General features: G+C 39.2%; 1 pseudogene; it reads left to right on the top strand.

Moving 5' to 3' along the window:
- Positions 1 to 16,863: 16,863 nt before the first annotated feature.
- Positions 16,864 to 17,676, top strand: LOC102436836 (annotated as a pseudogene).
- Positions 17,677 to 21,860: the final 4,184 nt, after the last annotated feature.

Below are 21,860 nucleotides of genomic sequence, written 5' to 3'. Positions count from 1 at the left end.
ATTCAGATACAGAGAACAAACTGATGGTTATCAGTTGGGAGGATATGTGAAAAGGTGAAGGGATTAAAAAGTACATATTGCCAATTACAAAAATAGTCACGGGGATGTAAAGTACAGCATAGGGAATAGACAATAATATTATAATAACTATGTATGGTGACAGATGGGTATTAGGCTTATCGGGATGACTTTATAAGTTATATAAATGTCTAACCACAATGATGTACATCTGAAACTAATATAACATTGTATGTCAACTGTAACTGGAAAATAAATTAATTAAATATATTAGTAATATTGATCTTGTGGAAAAGTCCTGCAGTTTCATAATTATCACTATAACATATGGTACTATATGTGTGTACAGTTATCATATATCACGTATAATTATAGTTTCTCCCTGAAAATAACCATTTATATCATAGTTAAGTTCATTTTGGGATATATATTCTGTTTTCTTAGTCCCTTGAGTATGTATAATTGCCAATTTTTTTTAAAAAGTACATTCTCATTTTAGCTCTATTTTTTTCAAAATCATAATTTTAAGAAGAAAAGATGCTTAATAGCAACTGGATGTGGAATTGAATGGATAAGAATATCAAGCTGTTAGAAATTCCAAAAGGTGTCAAAGTGCTTGTGGAAGATTTTTCTTTTTTCTGAGATATAAAAAGTACTATATGAATGTTTGGGAAGCTTCAGAAAAAGATTGGGGGTTGGGGTGGGGGAGCACTGTTCCCACAGAAAAGTGTAAGTCTCAAATTAGTGTCTAAGATTATAGTTTTTAAAAAAAATTGTAGGAACAGAGTTGTAGGCAGAGATAATCCAAATATGTTACTATTATTTTACGTTTTGCTTATTTCTAGTGAATATGGAAATATGGTCACAAAATTTATTTAAGAACAGGTTTTGCAAGCATATGTGAGTTGTACACTAAATCCTCAGCCCGGTGAATTATTTATACTTATCTAAATCAGCACTGACAAGGGTAAAGATTAAATACAGTAGAAACACTATTTGGGGATTAATCTGGCATACGACAAGTATAGGCAGAAAAGGTAAAGAAAGAACAATGTAAAAAAAAAATGTGACCAATATGTTGTGGTAAATTACATGCTACGTATGATTTTGAGATTAGAAGGCATGACAAATTATTTTAAGCTTTAAAAAGATGCATAAGAGTTTCAGGGTAATAAAATTGGATTCATATTTGAGTCCATGTAATAATAAACTCTGCTTTATCCAGAAGCACCATAGGACACAATATTTAAATTGTAAGTTAAGCATAAAGTAACATTTTGATGAAGCGATAATAAAACTACAAGGAAAATTAAGTGAATGTGTGATTATTTTTATGACCTTGAAGGTGTCCAAGAGCTATATAAGACAAAAGTAGTATGACCAGAATATAGAGCCCAATCAGGCAGTAGGAAATTTGAAGAATACAAATAAGGCCTATAGGAAATTATCTGCAAACTGAATAAAAGTACAGAATTCTGTTAACAGATATAAGGTGCTAAATTAAGAGAGATTATGAATGAATGAATGATGAATGCTATAAACACTCAGGAGGCAAAGTTTATTACAATCACTTCCAGCTATATGGTATCAACTTGAAGTCTCCTGTTGGCACAATGACCTTTAAAAACAGTTTATTATAGCCCTGGCCAGTGTTGCCCAGTGGGTTAGGCATCATTCTATGCACTAGAAGGTTGCTGGTTTGATTCTTACGGGCTTGATTCCCTTGTACGGGGTGTGCACGAGGCAGCTGATAGATGTTTCTCTCTCCCTCTCCCTTCCTCCCTCTCTAAAAAAATCAATAAAAATATTTTTGTAAAAAAAAACAGTTCATTGTATTCATGTGACTCAAATAAAAGCATCCTAAAATTAATCTTTGATCCCATGTGTTGATCTTACAATTTTTCACTGAGGAGTAACCCTTACTAACCTTCTCCATGTTCTATGGGAAATATGTTTTCTTAATTAAATGACCTTCTATTCAGAAAAGATAAACAAGAATAGGGATAAAATAGAAAATTGTGTGACATCTTGTATTAAAGTCGAAAGAATCTGGGTGGTAATTATCTGAAGACATTTTAAAAGTCTTATCTATTTGAAGCAAAGGGTGTAAGAGAATTTTATTAAGCATATAAATAGAATCAGAATGTTTGAGATAACATGAAATTTTAATTTCTAAGTTAAATGTATTAGATTTATAGGAGGAAGTTTTGCTTTTTTAAAAAATGTATTTTAGAGAGAGAGAAAGGGAGAGAAACATTGATTTGTTGTTCCACTTATCTACGCATTCATTGGTTGCTTCTTGCATGTGCCCTGACTTGGGATTGAACCTGCAACCTTGGTGTACTGGGACAACCCTCTAACCAACCAATTAACCTGGCCAGAGCAAGACCTGCATGTTTATCTTATCAGATATCTGCAGTACTTAAAAAGAAAATGGTCTAACTAAACACAGTTTAAAACATATAACTAATTTAATTAATTAAGTTTAGAAATGGAGCTTATTATATAATGGGGTTTTGGTCTATTCAATTTTCAATAATCAAGCATTGATCAAAGAACCAGTGAAAGTAATTTTATGCAAAATTGTATATGTAATTTTTGTATTTCATCACATATAAACTAGTGAGAATGGGCAGACTAAGACATTTAGAAGAGTAAGATTTGTCCAAGGTGGTTGTGGCCAAATTAGACTTTTTCTTTCAATGTCAGTGACCAAAAAGAAAGCAACTCTGTGGAGCATATTCCAATACACAGAAGGCAAGAGGAGAATGTATAAAATCAATGCATGTAACAGCAGTGAAATAAATAAGAAAAATCACTAGGTGTATGTAGATGAGCTCATCATTAACACAGAATGTCCATACATTTCATTAATGGAATTTGAGAAGCTGCAGAGAGAATAAAGATTTGTTGCAGTTAGTATTTTAGTAGTGATGCAGGAGAAAATTATCAGAGTATCTGGAGGAGGCCATATTATGATAGAGGAAGATGGCTCAGTAAAAAATGGGAGAAGACTATTAAGACTGGGATAAATGTTACTTGAACCACTCACTCATGGGTAAGAGCTATACCAATATGTAGAGAGGGACCTAAATGTAACCTCACTATCTTGCCATATTATATACTAGAGGCTCGGTGCACAAATTCGTGGCAGGTGGGGTCCCTTGGGGTGGCCTGCAGGGATCGGGCCCCAGCTCACGCCCTCAGCCTTGCAGCCCCAGCTTGTGCCCCCAGCCTCGCAGCCCCACCTGGCACCCCACCGTGGCCTGGCACTGCCCCCTCACCTGATCTACCATCCCGCCTGCAGGGCGATTGATTGGGGCTGGGCTCCCCCGCTCGGCTCCCTCAGTGCCTGGGAGCTGGGCAGTGGCCCCGCCCCCCGCCACCGCTGCTGGTCGCCATCTGCAGGGGGATCGGGGCCCCCACTTACACACGCCTTGGCCTGGTACCACCCGCTCACCTACTCCACCATCCTGCCACGGCCCCGCTCTCATTGGGGCCCATGGGGGCCTGCAGCACCTCCACTGCCACCCGCTGCCAGCACTGTGTCACTGACCCCCATCATGTTCTGTGCTGCTCCCTGGTGGTCAGCGCACATCATAGCGAGCAGTCGAACTCCTGGTAGAACTCCTGGTTGAACAATTTGCATATTAGGCTTTTATTATATAGGAGGATAGGATGACTATAGCATAACTGTGTATAGTTTATTCAAAGTGTTTAGTTACTACTTTATTAGACCTTTATAGGCCTGTGTAAAATAAAGCCTTTAAACACCTAGGGTTCATCACTCTTGTGATTGGACAGAGCTTACACAAGACAGCATACAGAATTTCTTCTCTAACGAAATAATTTTGTTAGCGTGACTCAGAGGAACATCTTTATAATCTTGACGAAATGAGATTTCACTTCAACCCCAATAAAATATTGGGGTATTAGATTTCAGGGTCTTGTTTTTTTGTTTGTTTTGTTTTTTGTTTTTTAACTGTTTAGGGCATGCTGATTAACACTGTCATCAATGTTTTTAATCTTGGGAAGAGAGAGACGAGGATCAGGATGATTATGAGATTGTCTGGAACCCAGTTTTATGACCTTGGGCAAGTCAACTGATTTCTCTGAACATGAGCATCTACATTTGTAAAATGAGAACAATAATATTTCCTGCCTCATCAGATTACTGTAATGACCAAATGGCCCAAGCCTTTTATTTTTAAAGTATTTATTAAAATACCTGTGTACAATAAATACTAAATAAAGATTACTGACATTAAAAGAAAACAAAAGTATGCATTAGTAAATGTTTAGAGGACTCATTATCATTGTATGTGTAATTTATATTTTTTTCACTTGTCTGATGCAATATGCATGTTAACTGTCCCTTCTTATTCTCAAAGGTATGAAAAGGAATACACTGGAATATTCTGGAACTGACCTAAAGTATTGATCCATCAATAGCTGGAGTAGGCTGGACTCTGAATCCAATATGACTGGTGTGTTTATGAGAAGATTGTCATTTGAAGACACAGCGACACATAGTGAGAACGCTCTGTGATGATGGGTTGAAAGGAGGAAGATTGGAGTGATGCCTCTGCAACCAAGAAACACCTGGAATTACCAGAAGCTAGTAAGAGACAAGGAAGAACTCCCCTATAGATTTCAGACGCTGACACCTTAACTTCACACTTTCAGACTCCAGAACTGTGAGACAATAAATATTTGTTGTCTTAAGCCACCAAGTTTTTGGTACTTTGGTTCAGCAGCCCTTGAAAACTCACACTTGATCAACTTAGTTACGTTTCGGGGCCTCAAGTTTTCTCACCTTTAAAATAGAAATAAAAGCCTATTTACCTTATAGGGTTGAAGTAACCCATGCAAAAAAATCAAATATGTTAGCTATTTTTAAAAAACCGGGTGTTGACCTACAAAAAAACTGACATGAAAGAATATACTTTTGAGTACAAATCTGATGCTCAAAAGCCTTAAGAGCTCTTAAAAGAATCTATAATAATAAAAACATAATTTGCTAATTAGACTGGATGTCCTTCCAGACTACCTTCCTGATGAAGCTGGGGCTACCAGGGAAGCCTGGGTCCTGGGTGCTAGAGGGAAGCCAGTGCCGGCAGCCAGGGAAAGGAAGACCTACTCTTGCATGAATTTCGTGCATCGGGCCTCTAGTATTGATAATAAAATCCTATGATCCTGCTAATTAGGATTTTATGCAATTGATGATTGGCTTTCATTCTCTGCCTAGCTTGCATTCTCAAATTGGGATGGATAAAGCAGGCAACTCAATCAAAAAGGACAGCCTTGCAACTCCAATATTTTTCTTGCCTAATCTACTCAATCATACAAATGAATGGGGCACCAGCCAAAGCTGAGATTCTCAGAATGATGCTTGCGTATAGAAAGTCCCAAAATTGTTCCCATTGACATTTAAACCAGATTAGACAATCACCACCAGGTTAGTGGCACAAAATTAGAGGGAACCAGAACAGTGAAGATTCATGTAGCTGGACCCATAGAACTCTGGACCAGCTATGTGGGCAGGCTTGCCTATTCATTCCCTTGGAATAATGCAACTCGGAATTTTATGCAATTTAAACTTTGGGACTCCTTTTGCAATTTAATGTTTAGCATATCCATCAGTTTATTAAAAGCTTTGAATAGATATTTGCAGTGTATTCATCATTTTATCAAATAAATGTTTGCACCTTGTGTGAGTCATTTAGTTGATAATCTTTTTATTTTGAAACCAATTATGCAGCTTAGGGAGGTGAATACCTGGATGTATGCAGCTCTTTTCTTTAAATATCAACAGATATGCACATTGCACTCAAAATTAGAAAGACTGACATTGAACTTGTTTCCCCAAGGAAAATGAAATGCAAATAAATGGTCCATTAGCAGGCAGATTAATGCTTCTGATTCAAGCAGTGTTTCCACCTGCTTAGATATTGTGCTCTCTGAGATGAGTCATCCAGAGAGTCGATATATTTCCTCCCCCTTCCTCAACTTATCCAGATGTTTGAACAGAACATGAACCTAGGCTTAAAAGAAGATGTTTGATTTGGAACTTAATTCTTGAACAAATTAGCCAGATTACATGTTGCTAAAATAAGAGAAATTAAGAGTGACTTGGATTTCCACCCAAGTGGCAGAATTAGAGGAGGAATAAATAAGTGACCAAACTATTCTAATTTCTATCTAATCAATAGGGAGGTCTCTATCCTCCTTCCTAATGCTCCTGGATTCCTTTTATTTTCTAGTCATAGAGATGAAAGGCACTTAGCACATGTTTAGGAGTTCTAATTTTAGCCAGGCGCTTGGAATTAGAATCTTAAAGACTGGGAGTCTATTCTCAAATGGTCGACAAATGGAAAGGATCCGCAAAGTAAATCACTTAACAACTGAGAACATCAGTGTGTGACTGCAGGTCTGGAATCTCATTGAGAGCATTCTTCGTAGAAGGCTCAATTTGTTGAGCTTCACACTGTAGCATTCTACTACCATACAAAGTGGTGTGTAAATTACATTTCACAGTAATGCCAAGGGCTTGAGCCTTCCCTTTGATATGCTAAGAGTCACAGCACATTCTTCAGGATTCACTGAGACACAAGTAAGTCAGGGCAAGACTGAGAGCCCTGGTAGGTCTGCTTCTTCTAGCCTGCCACACAAGCCAAAATGTTTACAAAGGCATTTGAAAAGTGGAAGATCATATTGTATCTTGACACACCACGTGACTTTTCACTTATCCCTACGTTACTGCATTAGTTGTTGTATTAACAGAACAAGACAATGGTGAATTCTTTTAACAGGAAGTATATATCCACATGCATATTTCCAAGAGCATATACGGCTCTTCACAAAGCCCATAGCCTAAAATGTTAGAGTTGACATTATGGTCTTACAAAGGGGACATCTGGTCATCTATATATAATGTGCTCAGATATTCTAAAATTTCATGATTTGAAAAAGCAATGTGAAGCTTGAACCATGTGAAATTGCTAGTGTCAACTGTGTTTTACCTAAAAAAATGTTCTCTACCTCACACTGTTCAAAGGTTGGAGTAAAAAGAGAGGGAGGGGTAGTTCGTTTGCTGATTCTTTTTTTTTTCTTCTTTTCACTTTGAGAATAGATAAGCAACTTGAATTAAATGTTGTTTGTTTTGATTCAGAATCACATTATTGATTCTAAACATGTAGGTGTTTATTCTCCCTCCCTTAGTTAAAGAGTTTGACAAACTTTATTCTGTTTCAGATGCATTTCTAATTCCTACCTAAGTAAACAAACCATAAACTTGACTTACAATGCCTGCCTTTTCAATCTAGAATTGGTCATCTTTCCTTGTTTTAGAGGCTCCCAATCCACTAAACAAAGGTACACCAATATGTCAGAAAAGAAATACTCTAATTTCACTGACATACTAATCAATAACAGATTAAAAAGAAAGAAAAGATAATCTGTGCTCTTCTTTCCTCTCTGTTGCCCCTTTGGCCTTACAAGATGTAAAATGTATATTTCTCTCAACTTTTTAAAAACTCAGCAGATGCCCTGTAGGTCAGCTTGGACAAAGGCCGGCTTCCCTTAGCATCATCTTGCTAAAGGAATTACAGAGCTCTTCCCCAGAGGAGGAGACGTGGGTTGGGGTTAACACCCACATTAATCATAAAAAAAAATGGTATCTGCTATTTAAAGGACTCCTGTTAAGAATACATTTCTGGATTACAAATTAAATTCCATCTAATCTTTTAGTTAGCCTCATTCTCCCCAGATAGTGCCTTCGATAAAAAGTATTTGATTTGCTAAAGCTGTGCAGCATTTTCTTGCTGACAGTTAAAATTAGACCTTTCTGAAGTGAAGCAAACAGGAGAGAAAAAGGAGATAAAATGTCAGACACCCTTTGGGAACTTGCTGCAATTTGTTGTAATCTATCAGATTGTTTTTTCTTTCTTTTAAAATCAACTGGACTTAAGATCTGCCATGTTAATAATATTATTATTTTGAACTAATTTTTGTTTCTTCTTGCCAAAGTGGAGACTCTGTTTATGGGAATACTAACTATGAGGTTTTCATTTGGAACATTAGAAAAACAAAACTGAAATTTTAACTGGTTTGATACCTTTACCTTCCCCATAATTTAAAAAATCTTATTTTTTTTATTACTCTCATGGATTTTTCTTTTTTAGTTTGTACTCTGTTGAGAGTCTTTCATAGCACGAGATGGTGTTAATAGTTATTTTTTTCTACTTACACAATATTAGTTCAAGGAGCTTAAAGCACATTCTAGCTCATTTTGTTTGCAAGTAATAGTGTCTTTATTTGGATGACAAAAATCACAGAGAAGTTAGGCATTTCAAATAGAATCACTGGTAGTTACAGAAATGGAATTTGGAAGGCAAATTATTCTAAAAGACTGTATGCCATCAAACACATTCATAGAATAATAGGATTCAAAGGCTCTTAACTGTTGCGTGGTAAAAAGCCCATATCAAGTCAGCATTTTAATTTCTTCTATAACATCCTGATCTAGTGTTTATTTTATCTCTTGATACATTTGCTTCTGTGGCAGCCTATTCACTATAAAGTGAATCACAAAACAAAAGATCAAATCATTGTAATCGCATATGACAGTAATTGCACAAGTGATTGTAAAAAAAAAGTTTGCTGATACAAAATCTATATAGAGAGCTTAAGCAGAGGTCCCAAATTGGAGGTGAATTCCCTTGGATTAATTCCTTTTTCTTTTTTTTTTTTTAAATTTTATAAAATGCAACATACCATAAAATTTACTATTTTAACTATTTTTAAGTGTTCCGTTTAGTGGTATTAATTACATTTACATTATTGTGCAACCATCACCACCATCCATCCCCCCTAAGATTTCATCTTCCCAAACTGAAACTCTGTACCAATTAAACACTAACTCCTCTCCCACTTCCCTCCAGCCCCTAGTAAAACCACCTTCTATTTTCTGTCTCTATGAATTTGCCAATTCTGGTGGAGTCATACAATATTTGCCCCATTATGCCTGGATTATTCTATATAACATATCTTCAAGGCTCATCTATATTGTAACATATGTCAGAATTTTATTCCTTTTTAAGGCTGAATAATATTCCATTATATGTATACACCACATTTGTTTATTCATTCATCTGTCAATGGACACTTGAGCTGCTTCCACCTTTTAGCTATTGTGAATAATGCTGCAATGAGTATAGATATACAAATATTTCAAGACCTTGCTTTCACTTCTTTTGGATATATACCCAGTAGTGAAATTGCTGGAGTATTTGGTAACTGTTTAGCTTTGGTAAATGTTTAGCTTTTTGAGGAACCTCATACTGTTTTCCACAGAGGCTGTGCCATTTTACATTCCCACCAGTAAACAACAAGGGTTCCAATTTCTCCACATGCTTGTCAACACTCCTTTATTTTCTGTTTTGGTTGTCTGTTTGCTTTTTTAAACATCTATAATAATAAAAGCGTAATATGCTAATTAGATCAGACATCCCCTGGACAATGCAGGGGCTGCAAGGGAAGCCGGTGCTGGCAGCCGGGAGAAGGAAGGCCTACTCTTGCACGAATTTTGTGCATTGGGCCTCTAGTATCTACACTAATAAAAGAGAAACATGCAAATTGGTGTCACTCCGCTACCCTTCCCATTGGCTAATCAGCGCGATATGCAAATTAACTGCCAGCCAAGATGGCGGCCGGCAGCCAGGCAGCTTGAAGCGAACATGAGGCTTGCTTGCTTCAGTGACGGAGGACTCCAACGTTCCCCTCCTGCCGCTGCCGGCCTCTGAGCTTGCAGTTTGAAACATTGTTACACATATAGAAGCTAAACAAAACCCCAGAAACCTGCTTTCAGCCAGTCGGGATCTCAGAGCTGGAGTTGAAACAGTGTTTCGATTATAGAACCCAAACAAACCAGATACCTGCTTTCAGCAGCCGAGGCCTCAGAGCTGGAGCCAAGCCTCAGAGCTAAAGCTGGCCCAGAATAAAAAAGAAAAAGAAAAAAAGGAGCAGTTGGGAGCTTCAGTCACCCACCAGCCTGAAAACAGCCCTCAGCCCCTCACCCAGACTGGCCAGGCACCCCAGTGGGGACCCCAACCCTGAAGGGGGTGTGACCAGCTGCAAACAGCCATCAGCCCCTCACCCAGGCTGGCCAGGCACCCCAGTGGGGACCCCCACCCTGATCCAGGACACCCTTCAGGGCAAACCAGCCAGCCCCCACCCGTGCACCAGGCCTCTATCCTATATAGTAAAAGGGTAATATGCCTCCCAGCACCGGGATCAGCAGAGCCGCGAGCCCTCCCCGGCACCGGGATCAGCGTGACAGGGGGCAGCGCCCAAACCCCCTGATCGCCCTGTGGCTCTGTGTGTGACAGGGGCGGGGCCACAACCTCTCTATCCGCCCTGCTCTGTTTGTGACAGGGGAAGGCGCCCCAACCCCTGATCAGCCCTGCTCTGTGGGTGATAGAGGGAGGCGCCCCAACCGCCCCCCACGGGCCCTGCTCTGTGTGTGACGGGGTAGAGCCATAACCTCCCCATCGGCCCTACCCTGAGTGTGACAGGGTGCGGTGCCCCAACCCCCTGATCCGCCCTGCTCTGTGTGTGACAGGGGGCGGTGCCCCAACTCCCCTATCGGCCCTACTCTGTGAGTGACAGGGGGGAGCTCCTCAACCCCCTGATCGGCCCTGCTCTGTGCGTGACAGGGGGGAGCTCCCCAACCCCCTGATGGGCCCTGCTCTGTGCGTGACAGAGGGGAGCTCCCCAACCCCCTGATCGACCCTGCTCTGTGCGTGACAGGGTACGGAGCCCCAACCCCCCTGATGGGCCCTGCTGTGAGTGACAGGGGGTGGCGCTGCAACCTCCCCATCGAACCTGCCTTGAGTGTGACAGGGGCCAGTGCCCCAACCCCCAAATCGGCCCTACCCTGAGCGTGACTGAGGGTGGCATCGCAACCTCCCGATCCGCCCTGCTCTGTGCACAACAGGGGGCGGTGCCCCAACTCCCCAATCGGCCCTGCTCTGAGCCTGACCAGGGGCTGCACCTAGGAATTGGGCCTGCCCTCTGCCATCCGGGAGCAGGCCTAAGCCAGCAGGTCGTTATCTCCCGAGGGGTCCCAGACTGCGAGAGGGCACAGGCCAGGCTGAGGGACCCCCCCCCACAAGTGCACAAATTTTTGTGCACCGGGCCTCTAGTATATATATAAAAGCCATTCTCCTGTGTATGAAGTAGAATATTATTGTTTCCCTGGATTCATTTTGTTTGGCTACATGGGTAGACCTTCAGTGCTTTAAAAAAACTGGATTTAGTTGGCAACATTAAAGATCAAAGGCATAGAGATAAAATTTAAAATTTCATTATTCTCAGGAAAAATCAGATGATCTGGCAACACTGGGCTCTAATTCTTAGGTGGCTATTGGTTAGAATTGATGGCTGCTGCCTTCTCTGGATATGATAGGAGAGGCACTCTCAAATTTTCCACAGAACCCACTACTCCATATTGACCTCTTTCACACCCCATATGTTAACTTATTTAATTGCCTAAGCTTATAGGTATTTGAGTTTGGAACCAATTTTTGAGCTAAAGAGTATTAATAATAAAATGGTATCTTGAAGTGTGAAATATAAAATACTGAGTAGGAGGCTTTTATTTTGAATTACTTTCCTCAAGATTAAAGAATAGAATCTATTTGAAGGGACAGTTAGAAGATGACAGCAATATGAAAAGATATATACATGATATTTTTAACATTCAATCAACACTATATATTTATTGATCATCTATGATGTACCAGGTATTATTCTAAGCACTTGAAAGATATTAGTGAATAAAATAAGTATAACCCATACCCTGTTGTTGTAGTACTAGTACATATTCTAGTAGGAGGGGGGAGGGGATAATAAATTATCTATACATATAAAAGCCTAAGCGACTGGAATGACCGATTGCTATGATGTGCTCTGACCACCAGGGGGCAGACGCTCAATACAGGAGCTTCCCTCTGGTGGTCAGTGTGCACCCACAGCCACCCTCCCCCAGCCAGCCAACCTCCCGCAGTTCCTCCCCTTGACCCCTGGGCTGGGATGGGGAACCAGGGGTGGGTGGTGGAGGACACAGCCCCTTTCCCAGGGGGCCGAGGGCCAGCTCCCTCCTCGGGGCTGGCAGCCAACCTCCTGTGCCCTGTCCCTCCCCCCACTGCTGACAGGCTCCAATCAGCCTGCTGCCCGCCCACTGCAGGGAACTATGTGGCGGCAGAGTGCCGACGATGGCCATGTCAGCATCCAGCGTCCGTTCCTTCCACGCCCAGCCCAGCAACCATTGCCTCCTCTCTGGCCCAGCCCTGATCGGCCTGGCCCCAATTGGCCCTGAACACCGGCCAGGCCTAGGGACCTCACCCATGCACAAATTTTGTGCACCGGGCCTCTAGTTAAGTATAATTAAATAAGTGAATAAGCAAATTATAAGTTACAAAAATTAAAAAAGCAGCCAGGTAGCTTATTTGGTTAGAATCATCCTGATATGCCAAGGTTGTGGGTTTGATCCCTGTAGGGCACATACAAGAATCAACCAATGAATGCATAAATAATTGGAACAACAAATCAAGATTTCTCTCTCTCTCCCTTCCTCTCTCTCTTTTTTCAATAAATAATTTTTTTAAAAAGCAAGATACAATATTATATTTAATTGTACCAGGTAAAAGTATGCCTATTTTTTTTTAAAAAGGAAATAGGCAAAATCTTAATACTTACATTAGAGTTTAAGATTTTTACCTTGTTAATGTGTTTCAAATTTTCATTAATATTATTTAATTTGGTTATTTAAAAATAAATTCAGATTTTTAAAATGAATAAAGAAAAGTAGTCCACTCAGTTGTAGGACATCAATTTTTTGATGAAAGGCTGAAAATAAGAACTTGTTGTTTGGCCATCTGGTGCCCCAAATTCAGAGGCAGAAATTTTAAGGGCCCAAATATATATGTCTATGTATATGTATTGTATATGTACATACCCATGACTTGATGAATTTTCACAAACTGAATGCTCTGTTTTTGATACACTATTGTTCTTTCTCATCCCTTAGATCCTGAATTAAATGTCATATCCTCAGAGAGACCTCCTCTAACCACCCAATCCAAAGTATCACTATTAATTTATTGATCATCTATGATGTACCAGTATTATTTCCATCAGAGTGGCTCTCAAAGTACAGTCAGGGATTCCAAGGGTCCTCAAGATCTCTGCCAGGAGTCTATGAGGTCAAAGCTGTTTTTGTAATCATACAAAGTCATCCTTTGTCTTTATATTCTCATTCCCTTATGAGTGTATAGTGGAGTTTTCCAGAGGTCACAACATGGGTGATGACCTCTCTCCGGTGGCTATTAATAAAATGTGTGCTTAAGTGTTCTTGTGTTTTAATTTTTTTCAGTTTTTTTCTAACACAGTAAATATTGATAGATATAACCCACATTTGGGATCCTCAATAATTTTTAAGAATGTAAAGGGTTCCCGAGACCAAAAACTTTAAGAACTTTGCTCTATTGCTTCATTATATTACCCCTGTTAAAGAAGTAGTCTGTATAGCCCTTTCCCATCAAATTAATTTTAAAAATTTTTTAATTTTTTTATTTGAGAAAGAGAGAGAGATGTATCAATTTGTTGTTCTACTCATTTATGCACTTAAGCACTCATTGGTTGACTTTTTTAAAAAAATCCTCACCTGAGGATATTTTTTCCATTGCTTTTTAGAGAGAGTGGAAGAAAGGGAGGGAGTGGGGAGAAAAGAGAGAGAAACAATAATGTGAAAGAGACAAATTGATTACTTGACTCCTTTATGCACCCTGTCAGGGCTGGAGATCAAACCTGCTACTCAGGTATGTGGCCATGTCCAGGAATTGAATCTGGGATCCTTTGGTGTGTGGGCCAATGCTCTAACCACTGAGAACACTGGCCAGGGCTACTGGGTGATTCTTATATATGCCCTGGCCAGGGATTTAACCCACAATCTCGGGGTATCGGGATGATGCTCTAACCAACTGAGCTATGTGGCCTGGGCTAACCCATATACTAAATGCCTTTTCCCTAGACCCGTGGTCGGCAAACTGCGGCTCTTTGGCCCCTTGAGTGTGGCTCTTCCTAAGCCTTAGGAGTACCCTAATTAAGTTAATAACAATGTACCTACCTATATAGTTTAAGTTTTAAAAATTTGGCTCTCAAAAGAAATTTCAATCATTGTACTGTTGATATTTGGCTCTGTTGACTAATGAGTTTGCCAACCACTGCTAGACCATCAGCATCATGAGAGTAGAGACCTGACTTATCTTGTCTACTGTGTATTTTAGAGTTGCAAATAGGGCCTGGCACATAATAGTTGCTCAATAAATATGTATTTAATAAATGAATATGTGAATGGAAATGAGACAGGAAAGGAAAAACAATTTTAAGTTAAAAACAATCCTAAAGATGTATGATAATGGGACGAGTAAATGTTATTTGTAGTCAAAGGAAATATGAATTTAAAATAATATTATTAAAATACTTAAATTATTAACAAAGATCTAAAGATCAGCAATACACAGTGTTGCTGAAGGTTTGATGAAGCAGAGACTGTCATTTCCTACTGATGGGAGTGTCTATTATTACATTCTTTAAAAAGTAATAAAAGTCTTAAAAAAGCTTTACCCTTTCCCAAACAATAATTACACTTCTGGTGATATTTTTAAAGGAAATAACTTGAAATACCAAATGTATTATTTATAGTAGTAAAAAAAATGAGAAAAAAACTAAATGTTCAAAAATGCTTGAATGGTTACATCAATTATAATATATCCATTTACTGAAATATTTTGCAGCCATTGAAAATAACACTTGTAATTCATGTTTAATAGCATGGAAACAGGATTATATTTATAATTTAAATAAAAAAGCATGATTAAAATGTATAAAACCTTACCTCAACTATACAAAATATGTACTGAAAAGGCTGTCATGAAATACATAAAAATTATAATAACAGACATCTCTAGGTGGTAGGACTGTGGATTATTTTTATTTCTTTTATATTTTTCAAATTTCTCACAATAAGCCTCCATTATTATAATAACAAGAAAGTTATTGTAAATCATAGTATAAATTCTAACAATTTAATGGACAAATAAGATGTTTAAAGTTACATCTCAATTGTTAAACCATAAGAGGTAAAACTGGAGAGACAAAATGGCAGAAAAATCAGGACTGGAGTGTCATGAGTTAATCTGTCTCAGTTTGACCTCTGAGCTAGCAACTCCCTTAAACCCAAAATCTCAGTGTCTTTACCTACAAGGTGAGATAATAATAGTACATATCAACAAGGGTGGTTGTCAGGATTAAATTTGATATATATTATATGTCTTAGCCCAGTACTAGGTAAGCCTCAATAACATTAATCATTATTATTGTTACTAGTGGCCCGATGCACGAAGATTCATGCAAGAATAGGCCTTCCTTCCCCTGGCTGCCGGCACCGCCTTCGCTCTGGTCCGGAGCTGCCTTCCGCCTCTGGCCTTGTCGTGTCAATTTGCATATTCCCTCCTTATTGGCTGTGGGCACTGCCATTTTTGTTAAGTTACAGTCAATTTGCATATCCCATCTTTCTTAGGATTACAGTACTTAACTACTTTTTAAAACTTATTTTATTTTTATTTTTATTGATTTCAGAGAAAGGGAGAGGGAGAGTGAGAGATCAAAACATCAATGAGGAAATAAATCATTGATCATTTGCCTCCTGCATGCCCCACACTGGGCATATGCCCTGACCAGGAATCAAACCATGACCTCCTGGTTCATAGGTAGATACTCAATCACTGAGCCACACTGGCCTGGATAACTACTTCTTCATCTAGGTATATTTCAGAAAAGAAATCTAAGATCTCTTTCCTTCAAGATTGCTCAGCCAATCAACATATACTGACAAGATCAAAGAGATCTGCTTTTCATAGCTCTAGAGTTCCCAAAAGGAATATTCAGAACACAAGTCTATGTGGAAATTGGTAAAAGCTAATAAACACCAGTGAGGTGTTACTAGCCTTTAAACTTTAAGGGTGGCTATAAAAGGCAGGGTCAGTGACAAAAAGCTCTGGTTGTCAGAGACTCAGCTATGATTGGGGGCAGTTAGCAACTATGGGAAAGTTTTCTCACTGCCCTCCTTGGGCCACAGTGATAATTCTGTCTTTGTATTCTGTATATTGCTCCTGTCTCCTCCAGTGCCAAGTGCTGGGGAAGTCCAAGTCATCAACTTGGGTGCCATCTTTGACACCTCTCTCTCCTTCTACAGTGGTCAATTATCTCTAAGTCCTACTGTTTTGACCCCCTAACCATCTCTAATCTGTCCAATTCTCTCTGTCCTCATTGTTACACCCTAAAACTACAATATCCTTGATTGTCTGCCTTCTGTCCTGCTCTTTCTCAATCTATTTTCCCTGTAACAAGATCTTTCAAGAATTCAGTTTTATCATGCCCCTTCTGTTGTGAAAGTCTTTTAATGGTTTGTCATTACTATTGCTCTTTGGATAAAGTCTAAACTCCAGCTTGCCTTGGTACCCTCCCTACCTCTAATTGAATCATGTTCAAATCCTTGAAAGAAATAGGGCTCTCCATTCTATATTGTCTTCCTGCAACACTCTATGCTCAAACCCTATTGTGCTCCCACTTATAAGTTATGAACTGAATGTTTGTATCCCTCCAAAATTCTTATGTTGAAGCCTCAACCCCCAATGTGACTGAATTTGGAGATAAGGCTTTTAAGAGGTAATTAAGGTTAAATGAGATTTTAAGAGTAGGACTGTTAGTTCCGTGTCGCCTCTGACTCCCCATTCTAGCCGCACCCCTGGGCCCATGGCCGCCTACCCCTACCGCCTGGGCCCTGGACCGGCCCAAGCCCTGGCCCACCCGTGGGCGCGGCACTGCCGGACCAGAGCTTCCTGTGGAACGTCTTCCAGAGGGTTGATAAAGACAGAAGCGGGGTGATATCTGACAATGAGCTTCAGCAAGCACTCTCCAATGGCACCTGGACTCCATTTAATCCTGTGACTGTCAGGTCAATCACATCAATGTTTGACCGTGAGAACAAGGCTGGTGTGAACTTCAGCGAGTTCACAGGCGTCTGGAAGTACATCACGGACTGGCAGAATGTCTTCTGCACCTACGACAGGGACAACTCGGGGATGATTGACAAGAACGAGCTCAAGCAAGCACTTTCAGGTTTTGGCTACCGGATCTCTGACCAGTTTCATGACGTCCTCATTCGCAAGTTTGACAGACAAGGACGGGGACAGATCGCCTTTGACGACTTCATCCAGGGCTGCATCGTCTTGCAGAGACTGACAGATATATTCAGACACTACGATACAGATCAGGACGGCTGGATTCAGGTGTCATATGAACAGTATCTCTCCATGGTCTTCAGCATCGTATAACACTGGCCCTTTATAAATAGCAACCTGACTTACGGAAAAAAAAGACTGAAAATGCCAAATCTCTTACCGTTAGTGAAACGGAGCACAAATGCAGTTGTCTTTATATAGTTAATATTTGGGGACCCAACTGTACATATGTGGATAATCTGATTAACATTTTTGCAGTTGGAACAATAGTCATATTGTTATTCAGATACAGGCATTTGATTTTGGACTCTTTAATTGTGCCATGAGATAAGATATGATGATGTTTCAGGTATTCTGCATGTCAAACATTTATCATGTGCTTTTCTATGTAGCTCCAATTCTATAGTGGAAATACTTTTATTAGCCAATAGGAATTTTAAAATAATACAGAACTTGCACAGAAGACTTTTCATGTGCCTTACTTTTTAAAAGGGGTTTATTGTATTCATTTAAATATGCAAGGTATGCAATAAAGCAATATACCCCTTGTCCCAGGCCATCTCTGATGTGCTCATGAGTGGAGCTTCAAGGGGCTCTGGATACCTTGAGGTCATTTTCGGTTGTCCGCATGACTCACTTGTGGAAATGCGTAGATATAATTGGTCCTCTTACAAGAGTGTGTTTAAATTTCATAGAATTCTTTGAACATAAAAATCCAAATGTAGTTAAAAAAAAAAAAGAGTGGGACTGTTATCCAATAGAATGAGTGTCCTTATGAGACACCAGAGCGCATACTCTCCTCTTCCTCTCCCCTCTCCCTCCTCTCTCTTTTTTTCCTGCTACCCCCCAAGCCCTCATGTGAGGATGTAACCGGACAATCAATGGATTTGTGCTGCCTGTCACTACTTGAGACAATTAAACAGAGACAGGGTTGAATCATATGAGTGTCTATTCCAATACTGCTGGCAGTATGGGAGAGCAGCAGGTCATCCACAAAAATCTGCTCTGTCCCCACCATAAACCAGCTGCTTATGTTGGGTAGAAGGACAAGGATTACATGGTGAAGTAGGCAAAAGGCATGCCAAATGGACAGTTTACAGGTCTGGATATTTTCAAAGGTATGCAAAGGCTGGGGGTCTTCAAAGTGCTTGTGACATGAAAAAGGCTGGGGTTCTTCAAAGGGCTAACTGCTCTGGTTTCTACAACAAGGTTGCTAATCTTTCCATGATAATAGGCAGCTCCCTGATGGGGAGGATGGGCCACATTTCCAGGTGAGCTCCCAGGACTCACACGCAACTCCCAGCTAGGCCAGAATGCGCCCTCGTTAATCAGAACAAAACAATCACAGTTAACACAGCATGATTAATATTTCTTACAATTATAGCTGGCCCCCAATATTCTATTTCTGCCCTTATCAAGGACACAGCAAGAAGGCAGCCATCTACAAGCCAGGAAGAGAGCTCTTATCAGGAACCAAGTTGGCTGGCACCTTGATCTTGGACTTCTCAGCCTATAGAATTGTAAGAAATAAAATTGCTTAAGCCATTCAGTCCATAGTGTTTTGTTATGGCAGCCCCAGCAGACTGATACATCATATCCTGACCACCACCACTTCTCTCCTCTCCTCTTTCGAAAGATCTCAACAGAGGCGATTCTTTTGTGTGGGGGGGAATGGTATGGTACGAATCCCCCAAACTCTCAGTATCATATGTCCCCATTATCCTATCTTTCATTAAAATATTACTACCTCATGTTTCATATTTGGATTTCTCATTGGTCTAGACACTGTGCAGCCAAACACCCCTCTGTGCAGCCTCAGGGTCTGGCACTGTCTGACACAGTGATGTCTCCATGAATATTTTGTTAAATTGACTTGACCATTTGAAAGGGCAGGTTATGTTCACTCAGTCTTCCTTCTCCTAGCTATAAAAAAAAATCTGTATTGAACTTTTGGAAAAAATATATTGAAGAAAAGACCAAGAAATAACAAATTCAAGGGCAATGAACTTGTCTATAAGAGAATGAATGTTCTTTTATATGATTTACAAATATCTATGAGACTGAAACCAAAGAAAGAAAGAATTGCAAAAGGATTTGTAAGTCCTTTATAAATCCTCTATGAGTCATATTACATAGTGGCTAAGGGCAAGGGGTTGAGACTTGGGCTGCCTCCACTGGAACCTGAGCTTGCCACTTACCAGGTGTGTGACTAACTTCTTTGTCATACATCTCCTCAGTTGCACATTGGGGATAATAAATAGTACCTGATTCTTAGATTTGTTGGGAAAATTGAATAAATAAACAGGTAAAAGTTCTTAGACTAATATTCAGCAGATACTAAGTACTTGATAAGTGTTAGCTATTTTAATTTTTTAATTTAGTAAAACACGTTCAAGGAAAGGCAAGCTGTTGGTTTTATTACACAACAAGCCCCAGATTAAGGGCTGGGACTGTTAAGAATTATTGATTTCCTTGGCCTCTCTTTCTGAGGCTGCCATCTCAAACACACAATATTTTATTTTATTTATACCTCACTGTGTTCCAAAAAGGATTTCAGGGAGCTTAAAGATGAACATAAAATACAACAAGAAACATGAGTTAAAGGCACAATGAAAGAAGAGAGAAAAACAAGAGTGAGGACAAAGTTGGGCTAGGAATAAATACTACATTACTAAAAATTATGAGTATGGGAAGGCTTAAGATGAAATACTAAATCAAAAGCTAGGGTAGGAATGATATTTTAATTTCTCCTTCATCCCACCCATTTTTCCCTCAAGATGATTTAAATGCTCTTTTAATATTTTAAAACCAAATTTATTTAAGTTACTTTCAGCCTCAAATAGTTCTATACTAGTAGATGAATACTGATTTTTCATCTTTTGGTTCATGAAGCTATATGTAAACTTGCAAATAGATATACATACAAATTAATGGGATGAAGAAGCTTAATATTGATTAAGGACCTATGACCTGCTGGATACCACCCCAAGCTTTTACCCAAATTATTCCACAACCCTGTGAAGTAATTAGATTTCCATTGTACAGATGAAGTACAAAGAGGTAGAGTGATTTTCTCAACTTATCATAGTTATACTTAGTTAAAACTCAAACCTATGTCTCTCTCTGATGTCTGAACTGCTATCCCCATATCAGGGGTAGATTTTTAAGAGATAATACACACATTTGCCCAAAGACATCAGAGTAGTTCTAAAAGGTTCTTTAAATACTCAACTTCTTGGTTTCATTTTCCTATTGAGAGATTTTCTTTGTAAGTGATGTGCATCACTACTTGGCTTTGTTTACATAATTATCCTTTCAGGGAGTAGATGAGAAATTAGAGGTGGTTGGAAAAACAGTCTTGCAGAGATATACAGGGCTACAGAAATCACTCAGAAGGTTCCAGATCATCTGTTCAAGTGTAAGAAAGCCAGGTATCTGGGAAGCTAATGGATGTTAAGATCTAGGAGTAAATATAAGAAGTTAAAGCCTATGGCAGGATCAGAGATCTTTAGAAATGTGTTTGGAGCTAAGGGGGAAATGAAGATAAAGTCATGATGTTCGTTTTATTCAATTCTGAACACTAGGAAATGACAGTAATCGAGAAGTATGAATACCCATAGGTAACAAACTCAAAAAGTACAATGAAGGAAAAAGTTAAAATTGACATATCTGTCTAGTCATTCCTTCTCATGACTGCCCCCTCCCAGTAAAATAGAAGATTGTCATTAATTTATTAATGACACAGGAGCAGTTAGATTTAGCTTGTGAAACATTGGGTCTAACCATATTAACTAAGGTTAGTTCAGTTCTCTGACTAGTCCGTGAATTTAAAAATTTTTTTTTCATGACTGTAACTTTGCACATGACTTTCAATATGTCTTCATTGTACTGTTCCTCCCTTGATGCACTATCCTAAAACATTCTTATGTATCCTGTAAGTCTTAAAATTAAAAAACTGGTCATGTACTAAACCTGACAAGCTCAGGGGAGTTCTGCATGGCGGGTCTTACAAAGAGACCTAAAGTAACCATATAGGATGGTCTGAAATTAAAACTTCCAAACTAAAAACGAGTTATGGAAGTAGTCATGTCCTTGGTGGGTATCTTCCTTGACAAAAGTCAATCTTTACTTAACTGAGCCTGTCTATGGTCTTTTTGTATCTGTGATACCACCTTTGGAATATCAGTGTAATATCCTTTTTATCAATCCCCTCAGGGCACAATTTTTCACCAGAACAAGAGACCACAGAATCCCTCGTTGTTACTGTCATCGTCTTAATTATTATTAACTATTGTATACTCACCACTGTAAAAGAAGTATGTATTTATTCATTTTACTTTCTATCCAATCTTAGAGATTTCCCTGCTTTGCTTTCTCCTATCCCTAATCTATCATCAATGGATTTCATGTAACCTCCTTATGTTTTTCCCTTTGACTCTGATGTATAAAATAAGTGGTAAAACTACCATTTTCCCA

The sequence above is a fragment of the Myotis lucifugus genome, unplaced genomic scaffold (assembly GCF_000147115.1).
Source record: "Myotis lucifugus unplaced genomic scaffold, Myoluc2.0 scaffold_15, whole genome shotgun sequence".
Classification (NCBI taxonomy): domain Eukaryota; kingdom Metazoa; phylum Chordata; class Mammalia; order Chiroptera; family Vespertilionidae; genus Myotis; species Myotis lucifugus.
The sequence above is the reverse complement of the archived record's forward strand: the minus strand, read 5'-3'. Positions and strand labels throughout refer to the sequence as shown.